The sequence below is a fragment of the Pteropus alecto genome, unplaced genomic scaffold, assembly GCF_000325575.1.
Source record: "Pteropus alecto unplaced genomic scaffold, ASM32557v1 scaffold138, whole genome shotgun sequence".
In the NCBI taxonomy this organism is placed as follows: Eukaryota; Metazoa; Chordata; class Mammalia; order Chiroptera; family Pteropodidae; genus Pteropus; species Pteropus alecto.
In genome coordinates this window covers 1,132,676-1,149,001 of record NW_006441525.1, presented here as the reverse complement: position 1 = coordinate 1,149,001, position 16,326 = coordinate 1,132,676, and the positions used below count along the sequence as shown (strand labels likewise).

Below are 16,326 nucleotides of genomic sequence, written 5' to 3'. Positions count from 1 at the left end.
AGTGAATGTTTTCTGAGAAGCAGACTTTACGCTATCATTTAGAAAGAGCCTTCAGTGATCATTGCAGCTTTCCCATGAGGAGGAATCCTTTTCCATCAAGTTTAGTATGCAAGGACGTAAACATTTGGTTTGGGCAAGTAAATAAGTACTGGGAACGGCGGGTTGTTTAGTTCTCTTGGCATATTTTATAAACAAGGGGGCAGGCTAGAAAGCAAATAATGCCCTCATTAGGAAAACTAGTCCAGATTCACAGACTGGCAAGATCATCTGTGCAGATTCACGCAGATGGCCCAGGCCACCTCGGAACTTTATGAGATGAGGTTGAACAGACTGTGTGGGTGTCAGAGAGAAGCAGAGAGGGAAAGGGGAGGGGGAGTAAAGGAGTTGGGGAAAAGTGGGAAAATTATCAGTTGGTTACATAAAGTATTAAGAGCCCTCCAACAGAAAACTTTGACAAATGCCTTGGGGAATTAGGGAGGACTTTGTAATCAATTTGAAGTATGAGAAAGACCACAGGAAAACATAGGAAACAACTGGCAAAGGAGAATGAATTTACAAAATGCTCCTCTAAAACTGCCTGCAGGTAGGGTCTGACTCCTTTTGGCAGAAATCACAATACATTACTTCAACCAATTAACAAGTGAGCTGAATCACACTCAATCTACCTTCTCTAGAGACAGAAAAGCTGTTCGAGGCTAAAAAGCCAATTATTAGCCCGAGGTCACTTCTGAAAAGCTACAGAGCTGCATACCAATAAAGCTCCAAATAGCCTTTTTCAAAACAAAAGCTCAAATTAAAAAAAAAAAAAAAAGAAAAGAAAAAAAAGGCTAGAATTCTTCCTCTTTTTTTTTTTCCTGGCTATATGACATAAATGCCCCACACCTATAAATCATTTATATTTCCACTTGCCTCCTCAAGCATTGGCTAGCACAAGATTTCTCATTCTGCTTAGAAAAGTTGCACTTCCCTTTTACCTTTATTGAAGCTTAAAACTTCAGGTGAATTACAACAAGGTAAAAACAACAGAACAGGACCACAGACTCCCCCTGACTCCCCAGCTGCTGCCACCTTAGCAGAGCAGCTGCCTGTAACTATAACCACTATGATAATGAGCCAAAGGAGGAGAGTACACAAGAAAAATGAGATGCAAGCTTCCTGCAGCTGAGAACTTTGACTATACTCTTTGACACCAACCTCATAATAGATCAATTATTTTATCACAGGGGTTTTCAGAAATTATGCTACTTCCTACGAGATATAAAATGTACCTCAGAGGCTCCATAATGTCACCTTTTTAGATGTATATTTAAGTAAACCCACATATTTTAATGAAAGTGTGGATTTTCAGATCTCTGGAATTGAAAACACTTATGCTTTTCCATCTCTTTGTTCTAGTGATAAATATGAACATTTTGCTAATGTGACCAGATTCAACCAAGACAAGACTATCATAGGTGGCCCAAGCAATTAGAGTTGAAAGACCCTGAATTCTAAATTTCCCTCAACCACATATGCTGCATCCTATTTTTGAGTATTGTTAAATTCTATTTTTTACATATTACGTGGCCATACTTTAACATTTCATCTTATATTTAACCAAACATGAATGTATTTGCAAAACTATTCAGTCATTTTAAAGAAGTTTAGTTGACATCCACTTTAATTGACAAATAAATGGTAGTAACACAATTCATTCATCTGGTGAGCATTTGGGGTTGTGTGCTATGTGCTAAGCTGCTGGGGTGCATTGGTAGATGAGACCAGTTTGTTCTCTACTCCAACAGTCTCACTGGCTAGTGAAGCAAACAGGCAACAGACAAGCAAGCCAACAGAATAATTTCATGGCATGACAAGTGCTATGGAGGAAATGATGATGGTGATGTCATATGAGTTATTGGGTGGTGGGGTTGGGGAAGGCCACTTCAAATGGAGTGGCCAGGGAAGACCTAAAAGGAAGTAACTTGGAAGAGCTGGAGGAAGTGTTCCGGGCAGAGGAACTGGCAACTGCAAAGCCCTTAGGTTTGGCTTCTGCAGGGAGAAAAAGGAGGCGAGTGTGGCTGGTGCTTGATGACACCATAATGGTGACACCATTCACTTGGTTGCACTGCTAGACTTAGCTCCTTCTCAGGTGTACCTGTCATAAACTGCACAGCATTCACGTGGTCATATATCAGTATTCACCCAAGGCACTCTAGAACAAGCTACCAGAAAAAGAAACCCCTCTGGACAGAGCAATTTTATGAACTTGCCTGACTTGCTACCCTAAATCATAGCTGAGTAACAACCAGAGCTGTTCCTTGTCTTGCTGGCTTCCTTACTGTACACCAATGTGAAACTTGGCTCTCAGGAAGCCCCTCAGAATCCATTTCAAGTGACTGAAATTGCCTCAGGAAGCCCCTCAGAATCCATTTCAAGTGATTGAAATTGCAGGTGTGATCTGGAGGAAACGGTTTTCTTTCTTCTATTTCCCATTTTCAAGGTTGAAGTTCCTCTTCATTATTTTTAAAATAAATGAATGTTCATGAAATACTGCATAGTCATTTTTGACTACTGATCAGAATAAACCATAAGATCCAGTATTTGTGATGTAGATGTAAGCATACTAACAGCCATGTCAACAGCCCTTATTGCTGTATGGTGATTTATAGATAATATTCATTTGCTTCCTTTTTGGGAGGTTATCTCTATTTCTTAATATTTCTGTGATGAACATGTATAATTATAAAGACTTCCTTTCATGTGCCAAAAATAAGTGAGATCCGAATTAAAGACAAGATCCATGTAAAAATAACATGCATATCTATCATATTCTAAAGTCCTCATATACTTTTCTCTCCTAACAACAACTTTAACAATAAAATAACAACCAAATTCTTTGAACAAGACTCTGAAAAAATGTTGGGATCCTGGGACAAAAAAACCCACCTTTATACTTGTGTGGTGCTTTCCACTTACAAAGCCCTTTCACACTCATTATTTACTTATCTGTAAATATTTTGCTCAGTGCCAATCCCCCATCAAGTTCCAACAAGCTGGACTGGACAGGTGATGAGAACAGGGATCAGAAAGTTCTGAATCCCAGCCCTGCCACCTGGGGCACTGAGATTTGGGACAAGTCCCTGATACAGTTGAGCTGCAGTAACCTTCTCTGTGAAATGGGATTAAAATGTTACTACTAACCTTGTAGGACCAATAAGAATGTGAAATTTCCCAAACCCTTAGCCAGTAGCTGAGCAGGCATCCACTCATTCATTCATCGCAGAGCATGTAACAGCACCCTTACCTTACAGAGGAGAAAATGCAGCTGCAGATTTTGGGTGACTTGTCCAAGGCTACCCAAGCTAATGGGAGGCAAAACTGACCCTTTAACCCTGAGTCTAACTGCCCTGCAAGCCTTGTAGCTTCTGAGCACCAGCTGAGGATATGAGTCTTAGAGCACCAAAGCTCACAGACCAGACTATACTAGGCTCACACCTAGAGCTTTTAGAATGCATGGAAGTATTACGCAGGACAAATAATTGCTATTTTTATTTAAAGGATAACAACATTGCATCCAGATTTTTCACAGCTACTGAGGAGATATCAGTTTTGTCAGTATAGCCTCATGGGTGGACAGGGCCCTTTTCTTTTCTGGTCCCCAAAGGGGCAGAGAAATGAGGGGTCACAGAGAACAAGGAGGCCTAAATCTCTTTACCTGCAAATTCTGCCATCTTGTTCTCCAGAAATCTGAGGCTTAAACCAATTCTTTGAAAGAGGTGCGGTAAAGAGCATCACTTCTGCAAAGACGTTCAAAATTAAGCTCCGCTGATCCTTTTCCTCCCCAATCAAACCAAGTATGGTTTTCCAAGGTGAAGAAGGGCCAGTACAGGTGAGAAACCATTCCATACATGCGCCTACAGGCTGGGCCAAATCATTTCCAATCCGTAGTAGACAAGAGATGCCCCCTTCATGATGTTCTGCTGTATCATTCCTGAGCACAGCCTTTTGCACAGAGCTTAATACAAGCTCTGGCATTCGTGCAAAAAGCTTTTCACAAAAGCTTATTGTGATCCACAAAAAGATAATTGGAGGGACCAACCGAAGTGTTTTTCCCAATAAATTCCAAGTCCTTTCGGGAGGCACAATCTGCTGCCCACGCACCTCCACTGCCCACTCACCCCAGCACATCAAGCTCACAGCGCACACTCAGTATGTCAGATGGATAAATGAATGAAGAGCTTCAATACAGAGCCTTGGGAACAGGCAGTCATCTGTATAAGATATTAATTCTCCCCAAAGCCTCGAAAAGTCAATCAGTCAAAACAAATGACCCTTTCAGCCTGAAAAGTACCCACTCAGAGTCCAATTAGGAAAATGGGGTCTGTGTATATGCAGGCGTAGCATTTGCATTTGATTAATCCCATGAATTATCTAACAGACCCTAGAGAGATTCCCCCCCCTCCCCTTTAGTTATTTCAGGTCCTTCTTTCAGTGTTGCGATTAGTTATTGTGAGGGTGAAAAACGTACAAATCTCTAAAAGAGTGTAACTGCTAAATTGTTACCACCAGCTCATTTCATAAACTAAAAAAAAAAAGAAGATTCAGTAATTTGGGCAACTGGCTGAAAACTCCTGGGCTGTGAGTTTTAGTCACTTTTCCACCCATCTCTTTTATTCATGACTAGCCAACTGCTGCTTAAGCTTCTGGGCTGTTTTTCTCCTTGTGAGATTGTGCCCTTGGGTGTTGCCATGGGAAAATGCTAGAATCAGATAGCCCAAAGGAAATTTCCCTTCATGAGGGAACCCAGTGAGATGAAAACCACAAAAGCAAGACAAGAGCAAGAAACATCCCTACCCCTCCCCAGAGAAGGAGCGGGTGGGAGTGGAGGGCGGAGTGCAGGAAAAGTAGCTATAGGATTGCTTGGAGTATATCCCTGCTGCAAGCCCCTCACACCAGCTGTTGGTGGTGCCATCTGCTCCAGCCCAGTGCAGGCTGCTTCCTCTGAGTGGCCTTCCCTGAAGCTGCCTGCTCACCCTGTCGGACACGATCAGGTCACTCCAGCACTCTGCCCTCACTGGACCTGCTGCCTGCCACAGTCTCACCCCTCCACCTAAGTATTTCTTACAGGGCCACCAGCTCCCAAGATGATACTGCATCTGTCAGGAGGCTTATTCTTCATTGGTCACTTGCTGTGCAAGTGAGGGCTGCAGTCAACCCCACCTACGACAGGCCCAGTGAAGTCACAGCCTTCAGGACATAGCAGAGTAGAGCTCTGCTTTACCCCTAACTGCCTACCTGCCCAGCTGTGAACTGTCCCAAGTCCTACCAGGATTTCACCTGAACACTCAAGTGCTACAAACAAGCTGATGCAAACTCAAGCCTGTCCTGCTTCCTGTCCCCGAGCTGAGCAAGCCCAGGAGGGTCCGACACACAGTAGCACTCTCTCTCAGAGGCAATGCTGGATCAGGAAACAGAAAGCAGGGACCAAGGACGGCATGTTGTTATCGAGTTCTAAGTGTTTAGGTAAGGCCTCCTAAAATCTTCATTAAAAAAATAAAAAAACAGAAAACAAGCCAATAACAACAAAACCCAAACGCTTGCATGGCAGGGGCTCTCTATCACAGCATTCAGGCTGTTGCATAACAACCCTGTTCCCTTCTCCCAGCTTCTGTGGGGCTGACATCACCTCTCCTCGCCATTGTCCTGCCTGGGCTCTTTTCACTGGCCTCCTATTTGAGCATGCACGGAGGGGCAGGGGGGGAGGGGGGGGAGGCAATGTGAGTCCCACCTTCAGAACACAGGCTCCCACCCCTGTGGAACAAGATGGCCCAATTTCTCTCCCATATCTGATCCTTCCCTCTTTGCATCTGTGTGAGGAGATGCCCATCACTGGGGGCCACTTTCATGAGTTTGCTGCTATTGAGATTAGATGGATTATGGGCTGATAAATAAGGACCCCCTGGTGCTATGAGGAAGTTTGATCACCAGGTCAGCGTAGTGTGAACTATATTCTATCATCACCACTCTTTACAGCCACCAAGCAAAAAAAGGGGGGAGGGAAGGTGGCAGAAAAAATGCTTCAAGTGCAAAAATGCATGAACTCATCGTAGCAATACATTCCTCCATTGTGCATTTCCAAGGACATGAGTCATTCAAGATTGTCCTCCTTTAAAACAAGAAATCCACTGTGATTCTTATCTAATGGGTCTGAGAGTGGTGGTAGGTAGAATGGTTAGCATAGCTACCACAAGACACAAAGAAACTTGTAGCCCTTTGCTAAAACCAGTCAAGCAGTTTGGGAAGAGCCGCACTGCTGGAACCTTACATTATGTTCAAGGAGGACTGACACCTCCATGCTCCATGATGGTCATTCTCATTCTTCTAAAGGACAAACACCATCCCACCCAGTGGTGATCTGCTGCCCTCCCCCCGGCCCTAACCCCTTAATTTGAAGGAAAACAATGTGGGCAGGAGTGGAGGGAATGGGGGAGGGGGACAAGAGGCTAGGGAGGAAAACAGAAAAGCACAACTCTTAGCTCCTTTTAACAATTCAGTGACTTAAAGTTTTCCTCCCAGGAAATCCCTTGGCCCATTCACCTACCCAAAGCCCCAATTCTGGCCACTGCTCATGTGGACCTTGCATGAAGTAAACACAGTTTGTAGAGAAAGTAATGGGATTGTGTGTGTGTGTGTGTGTGCATGCGTGCATGCATGTGTTTTATAGAACAGTCCCTCTTGCACAGAACCGGGCTGTTCCATCAAAGCCGTATCTGTTATATTTCTGTCTTTCTCTTCTGTTTGGCGTATTCACCAACAAGAGAAAAGGAGGTAAGCTTTGGCGGCCCTGACCTGCAGCTGGAACACAATACTTTCGCACAGCCCTGCCGACCCCTGACATAAATTTTACACCGCAGCTGGCATTTACACACTCAGCATTACCATATGTATAGCTGCTCGGTGCTAATTATGCTAATCACCTGTCTAACTCGCTGCTGCGAAAAATGGTTGTATTTAGCAGTCCAGTGCCTACCAATGCAGCTTACTGTGTGGCTGAAATGTACATTCAGACGGCCCTGAATGGCAAGATTTTTCCACGTTGCTGGCTACATTCAGGCCTCAGAAAAATTTATTCAAGTCAACTGGTTTCGGTCCGCAACAAAAAAGTTACGAGAAAAAAGTGAGTGTGCTCTTGCCCTAACATTCTGGATCTGCTTGCAAGCAAAATGATAAATCAATTGGTGTGGGAAACAAAAAGGGAGAGAGATTTCTTTTGGGAGCCATGTGAAACTGTAGCCTATTTAAAAAAAAAAAAAAAAAAAAAGGAAAAAAAGGGTCATCTTATTCCCCAAATCTCTAGAAAGAGCAGTTAATAGATATTTAGTCCTAATTCCAATTCCCTCAAATAGCAAGTTTTGTTTGCAATTAAGCAAGGTATTAAACATGTGCAATTTTTTTCCTGGATCATGTGTGGACTGAAATAATAGTGTCATCTTTATCATTTTTTAAACTTATTATAACAATGTATATATAAACCTCATAGGGGAAAAATCAGGTAAGAGGAAAGACTTTCTTAATGAAAATTCTTTTGTTATTTTCTCTCTTAGCCTCTATTTAAAAAGACATTGTGATATGTACATCTATTTTGTGAAGTTTTCTGGTTTCCCTACTAAAAGAGCAAAGGAAATCAAGGAATGGATGTTGGAAAGATGGGAGAATTCAAAAAAGAAAAAAAAGTCATGGGTAGGGGAGAGAGAGAGTGAGTGAGTCAGGAAGCCTATATTTTCCTTAACCTCAGAATTCTTGTTTTTACCATCACTGTTTCTTAAAGTAATTTTATTGGATCACTCTACAGAACTGATTTCTTAAACTGGAATATTATTATTGCAGGTTGTTTTAACAATTCCAATTCAAACTGAAACCTCATTTCCTCCCACACAAAATACCTTCATGTTAATTTTTTTTAAAACCCTGAATTTGGTCAATCTAAAAACTGCTCAGTATTATATTAGATTATTTGAATGTACAGATAAGGTCTAGGCATCCCAGTTTCCCTGAATTGCCTGCAGCACTGTAAACATGTTCTACTGGACAGGTGGCCAAGCGCCCAGTTACTTTCTCACCTCCAAGTGATCATTATTAGTAAATTCTTTAAATTTCCAAACTGGTAGGCCATTTATTTTGCAACATATCTTGGTCTACCCCCGCCCCCCAGGATTACAAAATACTGGAGAGCAGCTTTGTGATATACCTTCGGTTTACACACAGAAGGTGCACCAACCCAACAGGCTCTCTCAGACACAGGAGAGGGCAGTGAAGGAAGCTGGCCTCTTCTGCCTTGCTTTGCTCGCCTTTCAACGTAACTCATGGCAGATGAAAAGGGTGATGCTCACAGATGCTGCTATTAAGTCAACAGCTTTCTTATATCAGCACCACCCCCATTCTGTTCAACATTTGATAAACTTATCTGACCCGATGAAGCAACATTATCCAAGCCACATCTTGCTCTCTTTGGCATCCCTATTCAAGTTGTTTTTCTTTGCCAATCCAAAGTATTAATTCATCTTTAGTTCCAAATCTTGACAGTGCAGCCAAACACAAACGACACAACCACTACTGTGTTCACTGCAGAGTAGAAGGCTTACCCCTCATTCCCTCCCAATCTCTCACTCTTCTTAAATAGGAGATGGACCACCCTGCCTCATGGCACAGAGCAGTGTTTACATTGCAGTACTTGACTGTGTAATACATCTGGCATTTTTGGGCAGGATTCCTGAGCTAGGGGCCAGAAGCCCTTAAGCAATGATTTAAGGGGAAAAAATCATGCACATCAACTTAAAGCCCACTTCCAGTCCTTTTCGCTTACTTCTGTAACACATTTCATCAATAAGCGAAAACTATCTTGCTCAATAAATTGGGGAAATCTACTGTTTCTGTTCATTTATCCTAACTAACAATAACAAATAAAGCTTGTGCTGTGGCACAGAGACTTACTTCCCTCTAGCCTTACCATCATAGCCAGTGGTGTTTTGGGACCCATATGCAGTGTAGACTATCTGGACCATTTCGCACCTGGGTTTCTGGATTGCAAATAAGGTCCTGACTCCACATTACAAATTTCTCCAACAACAAACTTGTAATTCATTAGCAGGTACCTGACTGCCCACCAACTGTACACATTCTCTAACACATGACAGCTGTTTTTCCAACTATACTCTAAACCCAAGTATAACAAAATAGTCATAGTCTTGAAGGGATTAAAAATAGGATGCATCTTTCTATACACTAAATTCCCCCAAATTTCCACAATAATAAAGCAGTTTCTTAATGGCAACATTCTACTGTTTCGGAAGAATATCTGTCAAACCTAAAGATACATGTACAAAAACAGGTATTGCAGTGTAAAGAAAAAAACAACCCTAAATCCAATTTAAGAGAAAAAAAATCTAGTTAAAGAACATGAATTCAGAGTTTGGAAGCAAAGAACAAGTAGTAAAAGCATTTAATTTTGATGACCCTGATGATATCTGTACAGACAGGGAAGGTTCCCACTGAGAAACTCCCAAAGAGCTCCCTCCTCTGAGCAGTGAGAGGGCCTTCATGAGCAAAGCCCTCTGCTCTCCAGGACCTCTCATGGGGACGGATCATCTAATGCTGTGGCAGTCAGCCAAAATGTGGATAAGGAAATCTGCCCTCTTCCATCTCTATCCACACTCCATGTACCCTTTGGCTTTGGTAGGCATTCCACACAGCTACACCCAGGAAAGCCTTAAGGAGGGCTCCTGGGAAGGAATGTCATGGTTTACGTTTCACTTACCACCTCAGAAATGCTACGGAGCCCAATTCTTCTGTATTTCATACAACACATCAAGCTCAGGGGACCGAGACTTATTTCGCACTCCACTTAATGGATTCTAAAGTCACCTCAAAAGTCCACAAAAATGCCATGGCTCTTCAACAGGGGAAGCAAATCTGCTGCTGACAAGACCTCTTCAAAGAGTGCCTGCTTAGAACACACCCTCACCAAGGTAAGAACTCCAAGGAGTCAAATGGCAGCTCTGCATCTAGTATGCTTGAAGTAATGTATTTTCTAATTCCCTCCTGTCAGTTTGTGATTAACCAGATTTACTACCATTTCAGATTTCACACCAGTCATTCCAGAGATCCATTGGGAGGAAATGAATTGGGCAGTTTAGGAGTAGGTGATAAGAGAAGGGAAGATGAGCAAAGATATAAAGGGTGAGAGATAAGGAAGGAGGGATGAAGCAGAACGGGTTCTGGGAGCCAGTGAGGGGCAAATGAGACAGTATTCTAATAATAGAATCATATGGATATGACAATTATTTAGGAATGTCTTACATAGCTGGAACACCCTCAATTTGTTTTCAAAATACTGTCAAAATAGTGCTGAGTTAAAATACTATAATTCTGCAAATGGTCTCTTATTAAAATCTGGTCCCCTTTAAAACAATTTAAATATATTTCAATATTTATTTTAAAAGAAAAAAAAAAAACCCAAAACTTTAAAAATTTCACACACGCACACACACCCGACCCAGCAGAACAGACTACTTTTCAGTGGCTAAATCTGGGCAGACAGCTGGCACGGACGAAGTGGGGGCAGCCATGAAAGCAGCCCCTTTGGCTGCAGAACTATGACCCCCTGCCCCAATATGAGAAGGAGGGCAGACAAGTTACAGCTCAGCCCAAATGGACGGGACCCAGGGTCATATGGAGGTCAGCTTTGAAGGAGAAATCCCAATGAAATATAAACATGGCACTGTGGAAACCAGACAAATCTCCCATAGCTTGTCCAGCCAGCGTTAATCTCGCCATCAGCTGTGGCGCATAATCCAAACAAACGAATCCGGCGGTTCATACATCTGGAAGCTGTCATCTTCTGGGGCCTCCAAGCAGTGCTACGTGCATCTGAAATACCCCATCGCCCAACCTGGCTTCTAAATTTGTTGGAGGGTAAGAGTGGCAGGCAGCAGAGGGATATGGAAAACTCACGGGGTCAGCTGCCCTGTAGAGAAGGCACCTGAAGCTATTTGTTATTTTTAAAGCGATTATCGTTGGGTGCTAATTTATTTATTTTATCATTTTTCTCTCAGTATGAAAGAAATACCACAACTGCTTTCACCTGTACATGTGTGCCCACTATTTAAATCTAATCGATACCCATCTAATAAACAGATTCTTAATTTTTAAAAGTGCACAGAGAACCAAGGAGCAGAAAGGAGCTGTTCTGCATTCTTTCTGTCCATTGTGAAATGTACCAAAACTGACAGCCCCAGAGAGCAGAAATGGGGTGACGAAGCTGGAAAGGGCAGTAAAAGCAGAGCCCATTCTGCCTCTTTCTAGCTTACATGCCTCAGTCCCTCGCTGTCCCTTTGGTTCTGCTGCATAAGGGCACCTGGGGAAAAGTGGTTTGTGATATGAACATCTGGAGAACTAGACCACCAAAGAGCTAATAATGTGCTATGTGGGCTTCTGGAAGGAGCTGTTATTTCAATATGAACAAAGTCCAGTGGAGTCTTTTATTGATTTTTACAAAGTCACCTTAATGCTAAAAACCTTCAGCCTGCTGTAGTTAAAATGCAACAAGGTATATCTGCAAAATTAAGTTATTTGAAGAAAAAAAGTATTTAAATATAAATTTTCTTTCTTCCATGGCCTTAACCCCACCACTGCACCCACCCTGGAACTTGTCATGGTGTTTATTTAATTTCTGATGTAATTCTAAGAAAAATTAAAAATTTAAATTAGCATTAAAAAATTAGTTACCTAGGTCAGTAAATATGGAGATGGAGTGGGAGAGTTTATCTTAAAGAATAAAACTTTTGCATTCACTGCAATGCATTTACAGCCACAACTCCATCATAATAAAAGCCTTCCATCTGCACAGCATGGGTCTTCCAACCGGAATCTATTACCTAAACCAATTGTTATACATTGGGGCGATTTTGTGCCTCGCCCCCCACCCCACACATTTGGCAATGACAAGAAACATTTTTGGTTGTCACAATGGGGAAGGTGCTACTGGCATCTAGTGGGTAGAGGCCAGGGATGCTGTTCAATATCCTGCAATATAGAGAACAGCCCACAGCAGAGAATTATCCAGCCCAAAATGTCAATAGTGAGAAACCTTGCTTAAACTGAAAGTGTGGTGGAGCTCAATTTATCTCCTATAACTGCCAAGAACACCAAAGGCATAATGCTAGCAAGGCAGTACTAACTTGAGAGCACTTACAAACATCAAGCAGGCATTTTTAAAAAATTTTATTGCCCTTTTTTAAAAAAAAAAGGCACAACTTGTGTCTTCCCTTGATGCTGGCCTCCAGAGATATTAATAAACACAAGGCAATATGGATTCATTTCAAGGCTGTTCCCCTTTACAATAAAGGAGGCCAGGGGCTGGGCAAGCATTGAGGAAGGAAAAAAAAAAGGCTCAAGATAAATGAACATTCTGTCACTAAGATATTGTGACAACAAACCTGTGTCTGATAGAGGGTTGGAGTGTGAGGGGGGTGGATATTCAGGGAGACAGGAGAATAAAGTGCTAAGCAAATAGAATGCCAACAGAGAAATGGGCAGGAGTAAAAATAAAGCATTTCTCTTCTATGCCTGAAAGCGTAAGATCCAAGCTAAGTGATCTGGTACGAGGGAGGGCCCCAGAGGCCAAAAACACTAGTGTAAATTATGAGATAGGCCAAGGTTGGCTTAAAAAAAAAAAAAAAATGTTGGCAGCCCCTGGGCCAAATGCCCCACACACATCGGAGACCTTTCTGCCATGCAGCTGAACCTTCAAGACTCAAGGCTCCCCACCTCAAAACTTATGTTCCAAAGACAAGCACTGGGAGTTCTCCTGGAGGCCACGCCCATGCATGTCCTCTGAGCCTTTGCCCATGCTGTTCCTTCAGCTTGGAATAGCCTATGACCCCTATCTTTCCAGCCTCTGTGCTTGGCTCAGGCCTCCTACCCTCGGGGCTGTCCCTGCCATCCTGCAACTGGTCTGTGTGCCTGTTAAGTGGAGGTCTTCTAAAGGCAGGGACTGCAGCCTATCACCAACTTCTCTCTGGAGCTTCATACAGTGCCTAGTACAGAGCAGGCATTGAGAATACGTGCTGAATGAATATTTTTAAATAACAATTAGTCTCTCTCTGACCTTGTTGCCACTGGTATGTGTTTCAGTAATAGCAGATGTCCACTATATCATTCCACACATTCTTTTACCAAACTTCAGGACTCCATTCACAAGTGAGCTAGATTTGACATTTTTGACTTGCCCTAAGACCCAAGTTAGCATCTAATGTATACTGACAGTTTTTTCAAAGGCAATCATTATATGAATATTTTAACAACAGAATCAAATAATTTTTATTACCATAAAAAATGAGACAATCTTCATCTAGCTTATAGTGATTGGTCTGTGCATTACAGCCAATACATTTAAACTACCTTTATAAAGCCACACTTCTGCAGCATGTTAAACAAGCTATGACTGTCAAATCAAAGGATACCTTTAATTTATGGGCTGTATTAAAAAGATAACATTATTTTGGCAGATATGAGGAGGCACGTAGCAAGTCTATGTGCATACACAAACACAAAGGAAAAGTGGAGACGTGAATTTGTGTATAGACATATATATGTTTGTGTATATGTGTGTGCATATGTTTTTTTTAAATACTAGGAAAAATAGCATTTTTCCAAACTGCCCCTCAGCATTCCCCTCCTGTTAAAATCTCTTATGCTTTCTTCTGTTGCTTTTCAACTAGGAGGAATACGTAACCTCTAGTCATTTGGTTTATTTAGTGTAGTAGCAAGCACTCTGTTTACACCCAGAACATTTAAAGTCCCTATGAAGAAAACACCATCTAACAACTTCTTTGCTGATAGTGACGGGGCATTTATCTAAGAGATTAAAGTGCAAAATTAACCTAAATTTTGACTTGCTACTCATTTTACACTACAGTCTAAGACAGCAGGGAATTCTTACTCCTAAAAGCAAATGCTCACACTATTTACTGTTGACATGAACACTAAAGTCAATATATCATAAACAAGACATTTACTCTGAATTTAAATTAAAATTATAAAATGGTACGCTTGCTTCCCTGCTTGGGTTTATATGTGTTCATGAAACTGTTGCTCCTTCTACATCTAGCACACAGCAAATGAATAAATGAAATCAAGGTCAAAGCAACAAGAGACCAAGTTGACGTAAGTCATTAGTAGGCAAACTGGTCTGGAGACATAAAGGATCCATAGTTAATCATGTAAAATAGGACAACAATTCAGTTGTTATATATAAAAACACTACATAAACCATATTATAAAATAAAGATAACTACTTTATTGAGTTATAAGGCATGTGATAGTAAATAATACATGGTAATGATAGTTGCTCAACAAGTGATAGTGCTGAGTAGATAATATCTGGCCAAAGAATCAGTAAGCCACACTTGAAACAGCCAAAACAAATGGAAAGGAAAACAGTTCAGAGGATAAAAGTTGGCAAAATGAGTCTCAGGTGTGTCACTCCCTAACTCTCTTACTAAGATGGAGCAGGGGATGAGACTCAGAATGTTTCTCCTCCTTCCAGGAATTGAAATGAGTTGTATAATGCAGAAACATACTTGCTTCTAGAAATATACAATGTTAAGAAAATAAAACCACCATAATTCTCTTTAAATTTATTAAAGGTCTACTGAAAAATCTCAAAACAAACAAAAAATGCTCTTGTTGTCATCATCATCAACACCACCCAACCAATTTGTAGGACCACGTGTGGAAAGTGAACATGTAGACAGAGTTGGAGGTATACTCTGCTCATCTCATCCTTTGCTCTATCCCAGAACCAATGGTAGCTTCTTCACAGTCTCGCCAATTATGTAATCTCCAAACTACAGCCCTGCTGTCCAGGGCCCATGTGAGTTACTGCACCCTATTCCAACCTGGGGTGGGGGGCTCCCACTGCCATCTGTCCACTCAGCTTGAGCCTTTGCCTGACCCCTTTTTCTGAGCTCCTGCCTAGAACTTCCTCTTTCCTCCTCCTTCTTCTCACTCTCTCCAGGTTGCTCTAATTTTCCTCACCACGTACATGGAAGCTTTTCTTTTTTCATTTTTCCCATTTAACTTTCACAGTCCACTTCAACTGTGAGATCAAATTTAGCGCAAGCCCAATGAAGTCTAGTAGTTTTTAAGTCCATGAATTTGTGCTTAGGGAATGTCTCACATGCTTTAGTGCCCCTTACAGTGCCTAGCACGATGCCAGGGATGTTATGAGTGTTCAGTAAACTTGTTGCTAGTACATCATAGATGGTCAATAAAACCTCCTTTTATCTACCGATGACACTGAAGTGCTGAACTGAGGTAAATTACCCCACTGATTCGATCCAAATAACACTCTGTCTTAATTACCAAGCTACTTAAGGTAAAAATGTTTTCTGGTCTTAATGATTTGGACTATTATTTTAATTGTCACTTCTCAGCTAAAGACTACATTATATGCTTGCAAAACACTGAAAGTGGAATCTCACAAACAAGGCAAAATTAACAAGATATTCTCCAAGGTTAGATCACCAACATCATTCTGAAAGTAATAGATTATGCATATAACTCTGAGATTTTCAAATTCAGTTTTAGGTAGCTTTCCCTAAGAATACTCCACATATTCTAGTTTGAAATATCCACATAATTACCTCAATCTCTCCCTTCCATCCCATTTTAAGAGAGATCCAAGGCAGTGTTTACGGGTTAAAATGTTTCCAAAAAACAAGACTGCCACTTTCCAAAAAGAATTCAAAGATAACCAACAGAAAAAAACCCTCGCCCCAAACAAAAACCTGTATCACCAAAAGAATGTAAAATGTTTCCGTGGGGGGAGGGGAGAATCTATTTTAAATTTATAACTGCTTTAAAAAAGGCTTTAAGAACCCCCCAAATTGAGGAATGCAGATAAAAGGCTGGCAGAACCCCTTGAAGAGCTTCTGTGGCCCCTCCCACCAAACCCGCGTTTTTAAAACACATTACTTCTTTCAGCCTGCAAAATGCAGCCTTCCCCCAGAATAATTCCACTTGAAAGCCCCCACCCGCGAGGAAACATTAATCTACTTTGCAAACATGCGTTCCAGTCTGTGCTTTACTGTTTTTTAACTCCTTCCCCCCACCCCACCCCCCTTTTTTTGTACCTTGAGACAAATGTTTTTTTCCCCCGGAGTTGAAAGCTGTCCAAAAACTTTTTTTCGCCTCCGCAGGCCCGCGCCGCTCCGGCCCCCCGCCCTACCCAGCGCCGCGGCCGCTGCCGCCGGGGGCGCGCACACTCCCTCCAGCCGGAGGGGTGGC

General features: G+C 41.8%; 1 protein-coding gene across 1 annotated transcript in view; it reads right to left on the bottom strand.

Annotated features, from left to right (window-relative positions):
* Positions 1-16,326, bottom strand: part of PTCH1 (patched 1) — a 69,523-nt gene that overhangs the window by 41,956 nt on the left and 11,241 nt on the right.